This window comes from Gasterosteus aculeatus, chromosome 4 (genome assembly GCF_964276395.1).
Source record: "Gasterosteus aculeatus chromosome 4, fGasAcu3.hap1.1, whole genome shotgun sequence".
NCBI classification, from domain to species: Eukaryota; Metazoa; Chordata; class Actinopteri; order Perciformes; family Gasterosteidae; genus Gasterosteus; species Gasterosteus aculeatus.
In genome coordinates this window covers 18,310,108-18,317,607 of record NC_135691.1, presented here as the reverse complement: position 1 = coordinate 18,317,607, position 7,500 = coordinate 18,310,108, and the positions used below count along the sequence as shown (strand labels likewise).

The following is a 7,500-nucleotide window of genomic DNA, read 5'->3' as shown; positions in this document are numbered from 1 at the left end:
TCTCGCTTTGGGTGCGAGAGGTCCCGGGTCCAAATCCCGGACGAGCCCGGAATTGGTCTTTTAAAAAAGGCAATAGATGTGATTAGTAAAATGAAATATGTCTATACAAAAATGTTACTTCCAAATTTTTTCAACTAACGTAGAGTCTAGAGATGCGCTTGTTGAATTCTCTCGCCCAGCTATTTGCAATTATTTCCCGTTGACATGTAACTTTCACCCTTTTGTCGGCTCGTTGGTCTAGGGGTATGATTCTCGCTTAGGGTGCGAGAGGTCCCGGGTCCAAATCCCGGACGAGCCCGGAAGTGCTCTTTTGAAAAAGTCAATAGATGTGATTAGTAAAATGAAATATGTCCATACGAAAAGGTCACTTCCAAATTTATTCAACTAACGTAGAGTCTAGAGATGCGCTTGTCGAATTCTCTCGCCCAGCTATTTGCAATTATGTCCCGTTGAAATGTAACTTTCACCCTTTTGTTGGCTCGTTGGTCTAGGGGTATGATTCTCGCTTCGGGTGCGAGAGGTCCCGGGTTCAAATCCCGGACGAGCCCGATGGAACTTATTTGATGCTGTTAGCGGTTGTAATTTGTAAATGATGACAAAAAAGTTACTCCCCAGTTTGGTCAGTGAACGACCATATTGCTAGTATGTTTCCAAAAAATAGGCAAACACAACAAACTAGTTAAAAAAAACAAGCAATTTGTTGACCACGGATACGCTGATTCAATTCTCTTGCCTGGCCAAATAGGATTTTGTCCCATGGACATAGCATTAATAGTTTTTGTCGGCTCGTTGGTCTAGGGGTATGATTCTCGCTTTGGGTGCGAGAGGTCCCGGGTCCAAATCCCGGACGAGCCCGGGATAGGTCTTTTGAAAGTCAATAGATGTGATAAGTAAAATGAAATATGTCTATACGAAAATGTAACTTCCAAATTTTTTCAACTAACGTAGAGTCTAGAGATGCTCTTGTCGATATCTCTCGCCCAGCTATTTGCAATTATTTCCCGTTGACATGTAACTTTCACCCTTTTGTCGGCTCGTTGGTCTAGGGGTATGATTCTCGCTTTGGGTGCGAGAGGTCCCGGGTCCAAATCCCGGACGAGCCCGGAATTGGTCTTTTAAAAAAGGCAATAGATGTGATTAGTAAAATGAAAATATGTCGGAATGAAAATGTTACATCCAAATTTATTCAATTAACGTAGAGTCTAGAGATGCTCTTGTCGATATCTCTCGCCCAGCTATTTGCAATTATTTCCCGTTGACATGTAACTTTCACCCTTTGGTCGGCTCGTTGGTCTAGGGGTATGATTCTCGCTTTGGGTGCGAGAGGTCCCGGGTCCAAATCCCGGACGAGCCCGGAATTGGTCTTTTAAAAAAGGCAATAGATGTGATTAGTAAAATGAAATATGTCTATACAAAAATGTTACTTCCAAATTTTTTCAACTAACGTAGAGTCTAGAGATGCGCGTGTCGAATTCTCTCGCCCAGCTATTTGCAAATATGTCCCGTTGACATGTAACTTTCACCCTTTTGTCGGCTCGTTGGTCTAGGGGTATGATTCTCGCTTAGGGTGCGAGAGGTCCCGGGTCCAAATCCCGGACGAGCCCGGAATTGGTCTTTTGAAACAGTCAATGGCTGTGATTAGTCAAACGAAAAATTTCTATACGAAAACGTTACTTCCAAATTTATTCAACTAACGTAGAGTCTAGAGATGCGCTTGTCGAATTCTCTCGCCCAGCTATTTGCAATTATTTCCCGTTGACATGTAACTTTCACCCTTTTGTCGGCTCGTTGGTCTAGGGGTATGATTCTCGCTTAGGGTGCGAGAGGTCCCGGGTCCAAATCCCGGACGAGCCCGGAAGTGCTCTTTTGAAACAGTCAATGGCTGTGATTAGTCAAACGAAATATGTCGGAATGAAAATGTTACATCCAAATTTATACAATTCAGGTAGAGTCTAGATATGCGCTTTTCAAATTCTCTCGCCTAGCTATTTGCGATTATGTCCTGTTTTCATGTAACTTTGACCCTTTTGTCGGCTCGTTGGTCTAGGGGTATGATTCTCGCTTCGGGTGCGAGAGGTCCCGGGTTCAAATCCCGGACGAGCCCAATGGAACTTATTTGATGCTGTTAGCGGTTGTAATTTGTAAATGATGACAAAAAAGTTACTCCCCAATTTGGTCAGTGAACGACCATATTGCTAGTATGTTTCCAAAAAATAGGCAAACACAACAAACTAGTTAAAAAAACAAGCAATTTGTTGACCACGGATACGCTGATTCAATTCTCTTGCCTGGCCAAATAGGATTTTGTCCCATGGACATAGCATTAATAGTTTTTGTCGGCTCGTTGGTCTAGGGGTATGATTCTCGCTTTGGGTGCGAGAGGTCCCGGGTCCAAATCCCGGACGAGCCCGGGATAGGTCTTTTGAAAGTCAATAGATGTGATAAGTAAAATGAAATATGTCTATACGAAAATGTAACTTCCAAATTTTTTCAACTAACGTAGAGTCTAGAGATGCTCTTGTCGATATCTCTCGCCCAGCTATTTGCAATTATTTCCCGTTGACATGTAACTTTCACCCTTTTGTCGGCTCGTTGGTCTAGGGGTATGATTCTCGCTTAGGGTGCGAGAGGTCCCGGGTCCAAATCCCGGACGAGCCCGGAATTGGTCTTTTGAAACAGTCAATGGCTGTGATTAGTCAAACGAAAAATTTCTATACGAAAACGTTACTTCCAAATTCATTCAACTAACGTAGAGTCTAGAGATGCGCTTGTCGAATTCTCTCGCCCAGCTATTTGCAATCATTTCCCGTTGACATGTAACTTTCACCCTTTTGTCGGCTCGTTGGTCTAGGGGTATGATTCTCGCTTAGGGTGCGAGAGGTCCCGGGTCCAAATCCCGGACGAGCCCGGAAGTGCTCTTTTGAAACAGTCAATGGCTGTGATTAGTCAAACGAAATATGTCGGAATGAAAATGTTACATCCAAATTTATACAATTCAGGTAGAGTCTAGATATGCGCTTTTCAAATTCTCTCGCCTAGCTATTTGCGATTATGTCCTGTTTTCATGTAACTTTGACCCTTTTGTCGGCTCGTTGGTCTAGGGGTATGATTCTCGCTTCGGGTGCGAGAGGTCCCGGGTTCAAATCCCGGACGAGCCCGATGGAACTTATTTGATGCTGTTAGCGGTTGTAATTTGTAAATGATGACAAAAAAGTTACTCCCCAATTTGGTCAGTGAACGACCATATTGCTAGTATGTTTCCAAAAAATAGGCAAACACAACAAACTAGTTAAAAAAAACAAGCAATTTGTTGACCACGGATACGCTGATTCAATTCTCTTGCCTGGCCAAATAGGATTTTGTCCCATGGACATAGCATTAATAGTTTTTGTCGGCTCGTTGGTCTAGGGGTATGATTCTCGCTTTGGGTGCGAGAGGTCCCGGGTCCAAATCCCGGACGAGCCCGGGATAGGTCTTTTGAAAGTCAATAGATGTGATAAGTAAAATGAAATATGTCTATACGAAAATGTAACTTCCAAATTTTTCAACTAACGTAGAGTCTAGAGATGCTCTTGTCGATATCTCTCGCCCAGCTATTTGCAATTATTTCCCGTTGACATGTAACTTTCACCCTTTTGTCGGCTCGTTGGTCTAGGGGTATGATTCTCGCTTTGGGTGCGAGAGGTCCCGGGTCCAAATCCCGGACGAGCCCGGAATTGGTCTTTTAAAAAAGGCAATAGATGTGATTAGTAAAATGAAAATATGTCGGAATGAAAATGTTACATCCAAATTTATTCAATTAACGTAGAGTCTAGAGATGCTCTTGTCGATATCTCTCGCCCAGCTATTTGCAATTATTTCCCGTTGACATGTAACTTTCACCCTTTGGTCGGCTCGTTGGTCTAGGGGTATGATTCTCGCTTTGGGTGCGAGAGGTCCCGGGTCCAAATCCCGGACGAGCCCGGAATTGGTCTTTTAAAAAAGGCAATAGATGTGATTAGTAAAATGAAATATGTCTATACAAAAATGTTACTTCCAAATTTTTTCAACTAACGTAGAGTCTAGAGATGCGCGTGTCGAATTCTCTCGCCCAGCTATTTGCAAATATGTCCCGTTGACATGTAACTTTCACCCTTTTGTCGGCTCGTTGGTCTAGGGGTATGATTCTCGCTTAGGGTGCGAGAGGTCCCGGGTCCAAATCCCGGACGAGCCCGGAATTGGTCTTTTGAAACAGTCAATGGCTGTGATTAGTCAAACGAAAAATTTCTATACGAAAACGTTACTTCCAAATTTATTCAACTAACGTAGAGTCTAGAGATGCGCTTGTCGAATTCTCTCGCCCAGCTATTTGCAATTATTTCCCGTTGACATGTAACTTTCACCCTTTTGTCGGCTCGTTGGTCTAGGGGTATGATTCTCGCTTAGGGTGCGAGAGGTCCCGGGTCCAAATCCCGGACGAGCCCGGAAGTGCTCTTTTGAAACAGTCAATGGCTGTGATTAGTCAAACGAAATATGTCGGAATGAAAATGTTACATCCAAATTTATACAATTCAGGTAGAGTCTAGATATGCGCTTTTCAAATTCTCTCGCCTAGCTATTTGCGATTATGTCCTGTTTTCATGTAACTTTGACCCTTTTGTCGGCTCGTTGGTCTAGGGGTATGATTCTCGCTTCGGGTGCGAGAGGTCCCGGGTTCAAATCCCGGACGAGCCCAATGGAACTTATTTGATGCTGTTAGCGGTTGTAATTTGTAAATGATGACAAAAAAGTTACTCCCCAATTTGGTCAGTGAACGACCATATTGCTAGTATGTTTCCAAAAAATAGGCAAACACAACAAACTAGTTAAAAAAACAAGCAATTTGTTGACCACGGATACGCTGATTCAATTCTCTTGCCTGGCCAAATAGGATTTTGTCCCATGGACATAGCATTAATAGTTTTTGTCGGCTCGTTGGTCTAGGGGTATGATTCTCGCTTTGGGTGCGAGAGGTCCCGGGTCCAAATCCCGGACGAGCCCGGGATAGGTCTTTTGAAAGTCAATAGATGTGATAAGTAAAATGAAATATGTCTATACGAAAATGTAACTTCCAAATTTTTTCAACTAACGTAGAGTCTAGAGATGCTCTTGTCGATATCTCTCGCCCAGCTATTTGCAATTATTTCCCGTTGACATGTAACTTTCACCCTTTTGTCGGCTCGTTGGTCTAGGGGTATGATTCTCGCTTTGGGTGCGAGAGGTCCCGGGTCCAAATCCCGGACGAGCCCGGAAGTGCTCTTTTGAAACAGTCAATGGCTGTGATTAGTCAAAGAAAATATGTCGGAATGAAAATGTTACATCCAAATTTATTCAATTAACGTAGAGTCTAGAGATGCTCTTGTCGATATCTCTCGCCCAGCTATTTGCAATTATTTCCCGTTGACATGTAACTTTCACCCTTTGGTCGGCTCGTTGGTCTAGGGGTATGATTCTCGCTTTGGGTGCGAGAGGTCCCGGGTCCAAATCCCGGACGAGCCCGGGATAGGTCTTTTGAAAGTCAATAGATGTGATAAGTAAAATGAAATATGTCTATACGAAAATGTAACTTCCAAATTTTTTCAACTAACGTAGAGTCTAGAGATGCTCTTGTCGATATCTCTCGCCCAGCTATTTGCAATTATTTCCCGTTGACATGTAACTTTCACCCTTTTGTCGGCTCGTTGGTCTAGGGGTATGATTCTCGCTTTGGGTGCGAGAGGTCCCGGGTCCAAATCCCGGACGAGCCCGGAAGTGCTCTTTTGAAACAGTCAATGGCTGTGATTAGTCAAAGAAAATATGTCGGAATGAAAATGTTACATCCAAATTTATTCAATTAACGTAGAGTCTAGAGATGCTCTTGTCGATATCTCTCGCCCAGCTATTTGCAATTATTTCCCGTTGACATGTAACTTTCACCCTTTTGTCGGCTCGTTGGTCTAGGGGTATGATTCTCGCTTTGGGTGCGAGAGGTCCCGGGTCCAAATCCCGGACGAGCCCGGAAGTGATCTTTTGAAACAGTCAATGGCTGTGATTAGTCAAAGAAAATATGTCGGAATGAAAATGTTACATCCAAATTTATTCAACTAACGTAGAGTCTAGAGATGCGCTTGTTGAATTCTCTCGCCCAGCTATTTGCAATTATTTCCCGTTGACATGTAACTTTCACCCTTTTGTCGGCTCGTTGGTCTAGGGGTATGATTCTCGCTTAGGGTGCGAGAGGTCCCGGGTCCAAATCCCGGACGAGCCCGGAAGTGCTCTTTTGAAAAAGTCAATAGATGTGATTAGTAAAATGAAATATGTCCATACGAAAAGGTCACTTCCAAATTTATTCAACTAACGTAGAGTCTAGAGATGCGCTTGTCGAATTCTCTCGCCCAGCTATTTGCAATTATGTCCCGTTGAAATGTAACTTTCACCCTTTTGTTGGCTCGTTGGTCTAGGGGTATGATTCTCGCTTCGGGTGCGAGAGGTCCCGGGTTCAAATCCCGGACGAGCCCGATGGAACTTATTTGATGCTGTTAGCGGTTGTAATTTGTAAATGATGACAAAAAAGTTACTCCCCAGTTTGGTCAGTGAACGACCATATTGCTAGTATGTTTCCAAAAAATAGGCAAACACAACAAACTAGTTAAAAAAAACAAGCAATTTGTTGACCACGGATACGCTGATTCAATTCTCTTGCCTGGCCAAATAGGATTTTGTCCCATGGACATAGCATTAATAGTTTTTGTCGGCTCGTTGGTCTAGGGGTATGATTCTCGCTTTGGGTGCGAGAGGTCCCGGGTCCAAATCCCGGACGAGCCCGGGATAGGTCTTTTGAAAGTCAATAGATGTGATAAGTAAAATGAAATATGTCTATACGAAAATGTAACTTCCAAATTTTTTCAACTAACGTAGAGTCTAGAGATGCTCTTGTCGATATCTCTCGCCCAGCTATTTGCAATTATTTCCCGTTGACATGTAACTTTCACCCTTTTGTCGGCTCGTTGGTCTAGGGGTATGATTCTCGCTTTGGGTGCGAGAGGTCCCGGGTCCAAATCCCGGACGAGCCCGGAATTGGTCTTTTAAAAAAGGCAATAGATGTGATTAGTAAAATGAAAATATGTCGGAATGAAAATGTTACATCCAAATTTATTCAATTAACGTAGAGTCTAGAGATGCTCTTGTCGATATCTCTCGCCCAGCTATTTGCAATTATTTCCCGTTGACATGTAACTTTCACCCTTTGGTCGGCTCGTTGGTCTAGGGGTATGATTCTCGCTTTGGGTGCGAGAGGTCCCGGGTCCAAATCCCGGACGAGCCCGGAATTGGTCTTTTAAAAAAGGCAATAGATGTGATTAGTAAAATGAAATATGTCTATACAAAAATGTTACTTCCAAATTTTTTCAACTAACGTAGAGTCTAGAGATGCGCGTGTCGAATTCTCTCGCCCAGCTATTTGCAAATATGTCCCGTTGACATGTAACTTTCACCCTTTTGTCG

At 43.3% G+C, this 7,500-nt stretch overlaps 30 non-coding genes across 30 annotated transcripts in view; all 30 read left to right on the top strand.

Moving 5' to 3' along the window:
* Positions 1-48, top strand: part of trnap-ugg (transfer RNA proline (anticodon UGG)) — a 72-nt gene extending 24 nt beyond the window's left edge. The window contains exon 1 of the tRNA in view: positions 1-48. This exon is cut by the window's left edge and continues 24 nt beyond it. This is a non-coding gene — a tRNA (tRNA-Pro).
* Positions 49-226: 178 nt separating this feature from the next.
* Positions 227-298, top strand: trnap-agg (transfer RNA proline (anticodon AGG)). Its single transcript has one exon. It is a non-coding gene; the product is annotated as a tRNA-Pro (tRNA).
* Positions 299-476: 178 nt separating this feature from the next.
* trnap-cgg (transfer RNA proline (anticodon CGG)) lies at positions 477-548 on the top strand. Its single transcript has one exon. It is a non-coding gene; the product is annotated as a tRNA-Pro (tRNA).
* A 235-nt stretch (positions 549-783) lies between these two features.
* Positions 784-855, top strand: trnap-ugg (transfer RNA proline (anticodon UGG)). Its single transcript has one exon. It is a non-coding gene; the product is annotated as a tRNA-Pro (tRNA).
* Positions 856-1,031: 176 nt separating this feature from the next.
* On the top strand, positions 1,032-1,103 carry trnap-ugg (transfer RNA proline (anticodon UGG)). Its single transcript has one exon. It is a non-coding gene; the product is annotated as a tRNA-Pro (tRNA).
* Positions 1,104-1,282: 179 nt separating this feature from the next.
* On the top strand, positions 1,283-1,354 carry trnap-ugg (transfer RNA proline (anticodon UGG)). The gene has a single exon. It is a non-coding gene; the product is annotated as a tRNA-Pro (tRNA).
* A 178-nt stretch (positions 1,355-1,532) lies between these two features.
* On the top strand, positions 1,533-1,604 carry trnap-agg (transfer RNA proline (anticodon AGG)). The gene has a single exon. It is a non-coding gene; the product is annotated as a tRNA-Pro (tRNA).
* Positions 1,605-1,782: 178 nt separating this feature from the next.
* On the top strand, positions 1,783-1,854 carry trnap-agg (transfer RNA proline (anticodon AGG)). Its single transcript has one exon. It is a non-coding gene; the product is annotated as a tRNA-Pro (tRNA).
* Positions 1,855-2,032: 178 nt separating this feature from the next.
* Positions 2,033-2,104, top strand: trnap-cgg (transfer RNA proline (anticodon CGG)). The gene has a single exon. It is a non-coding gene; the product is annotated as a tRNA-Pro (tRNA).
* Positions 2,105-2,338: 234 nt separating this feature from the next.
* On the top strand, positions 2,339-2,410 carry trnap-ugg (transfer RNA proline (anticodon UGG)). The gene has a single exon. It is a non-coding gene; the product is annotated as a tRNA-Pro (tRNA).
* Positions 2,411-2,586: 176 nt separating this feature from the next.
* Positions 2,587-2,658, top strand: trnap-agg (transfer RNA proline (anticodon AGG)). Its single transcript has one exon. It is a non-coding gene; the product is annotated as a tRNA-Pro (tRNA).
* Positions 2,659-2,836: 178 nt separating this feature from the next.
* Positions 2,837-2,908, top strand: trnap-agg (transfer RNA proline (anticodon AGG)). The gene has a single exon. It is a non-coding gene; the product is annotated as a tRNA-Pro (tRNA).
* Positions 2,909-3,086: 178 nt separating this feature from the next.
* Positions 3,087-3,158, top strand: trnap-cgg (transfer RNA proline (anticodon CGG)). The gene has a single exon. It is a non-coding gene; the product is annotated as a tRNA-Pro (tRNA).
* A 235-nt stretch (positions 3,159-3,393) lies between these two features.
* Positions 3,394-3,465, top strand: trnap-ugg (transfer RNA proline (anticodon UGG)). The gene has a single exon. It is a non-coding gene; the product is annotated as a tRNA-Pro (tRNA).
* A 175-nt stretch (positions 3,466-3,640) lies between these two features.
* trnap-ugg (transfer RNA proline (anticodon UGG)) lies at positions 3,641-3,712 on the top strand. The gene has a single exon. It is a non-coding gene; the product is annotated as a tRNA-Pro (tRNA).
* Positions 3,713-3,891: 179 nt separating this feature from the next.
* On the top strand, positions 3,892-3,963 carry trnap-ugg (transfer RNA proline (anticodon UGG)). Its single transcript has one exon. It is a non-coding gene; the product is annotated as a tRNA-Pro (tRNA).
* Positions 3,964-4,141: 178 nt separating this feature from the next.
* trnap-agg (transfer RNA proline (anticodon AGG)) lies at positions 4,142-4,213 on the top strand. The gene has a single exon. It is a non-coding gene; the product is annotated as a tRNA-Pro (tRNA).
* A 178-nt stretch (positions 4,214-4,391) lies between these two features.
* On the top strand, positions 4,392-4,463 carry trnap-agg (transfer RNA proline (anticodon AGG)). Its single transcript has one exon. It is a non-coding gene; the product is annotated as a tRNA-Pro (tRNA).
* A 178-nt stretch (positions 4,464-4,641) lies between these two features.
* trnap-cgg (transfer RNA proline (anticodon CGG)) lies at positions 4,642-4,713 on the top strand. The gene has a single exon. It is a non-coding gene; the product is annotated as a tRNA-Pro (tRNA).
* Positions 4,714-4,947: 234 nt separating this feature from the next.
* On the top strand, positions 4,948-5,019 carry trnap-ugg (transfer RNA proline (anticodon UGG)). The gene has a single exon. It is a non-coding gene; the product is annotated as a tRNA-Pro (tRNA).
* A 176-nt stretch (positions 5,020-5,195) lies between these two features.
* On the top strand, positions 5,196-5,267 carry trnap-ugg (transfer RNA proline (anticodon UGG)). The gene has a single exon. It is a non-coding gene; the product is annotated as a tRNA-Pro (tRNA).
* A 178-nt stretch (positions 5,268-5,445) lies between these two features.
* On the top strand, positions 5,446-5,517 carry trnap-ugg (transfer RNA proline (anticodon UGG)). Its single transcript has one exon. It is a non-coding gene; the product is annotated as a tRNA-Pro (tRNA).
* Positions 5,518-5,693: 176 nt separating this feature from the next.
* trnap-ugg (transfer RNA proline (anticodon UGG)) lies at positions 5,694-5,765 on the top strand. Its single transcript has one exon. It is a non-coding gene; the product is annotated as a tRNA-Pro (tRNA).
* A 178-nt stretch (positions 5,766-5,943) lies between these two features.
* trnap-ugg (transfer RNA proline (anticodon UGG)) lies at positions 5,944-6,015 on the top strand. Its single transcript has one exon. It is a non-coding gene; the product is annotated as a tRNA-Pro (tRNA).
* Positions 6,016-6,193: 178 nt separating this feature from the next.
* trnap-agg (transfer RNA proline (anticodon AGG)) lies at positions 6,194-6,265 on the top strand. The gene has a single exon. It is a non-coding gene; the product is annotated as a tRNA-Pro (tRNA).
* Positions 6,266-6,443: 178 nt separating this feature from the next.
* On the top strand, positions 6,444-6,515 carry trnap-cgg (transfer RNA proline (anticodon CGG)). The gene has a single exon. It is a non-coding gene; the product is annotated as a tRNA-Pro (tRNA).
* Positions 6,516-6,750: 235 nt separating this feature from the next.
* On the top strand, positions 6,751-6,822 carry trnap-ugg (transfer RNA proline (anticodon UGG)). Its single transcript has one exon. It is a non-coding gene; the product is annotated as a tRNA-Pro (tRNA).
* A 176-nt stretch (positions 6,823-6,998) lies between these two features.
* Positions 6,999-7,070, top strand: trnap-ugg (transfer RNA proline (anticodon UGG)). Its single transcript has one exon. It is a non-coding gene; the product is annotated as a tRNA-Pro (tRNA).
* A 179-nt stretch (positions 7,071-7,249) lies between these two features.
* trnap-ugg (transfer RNA proline (anticodon UGG)) lies at positions 7,250-7,321 on the top strand. The gene has a single exon. It is a non-coding gene; the product is annotated as a tRNA-Pro (tRNA).
* Positions 7,322-7,499: 178 nt separating this feature from the next.
* trnap-agg (transfer RNA proline (anticodon AGG)) overlaps position 7,500 on the top strand; it is a 72-nt gene continuing 71 nt past the window's right edge. The window contains exon 1 of the tRNA in view: position 7,500. This exon is cut by the window's right edge and continues 71 nt beyond it. This is a non-coding gene — a tRNA (tRNA-Pro).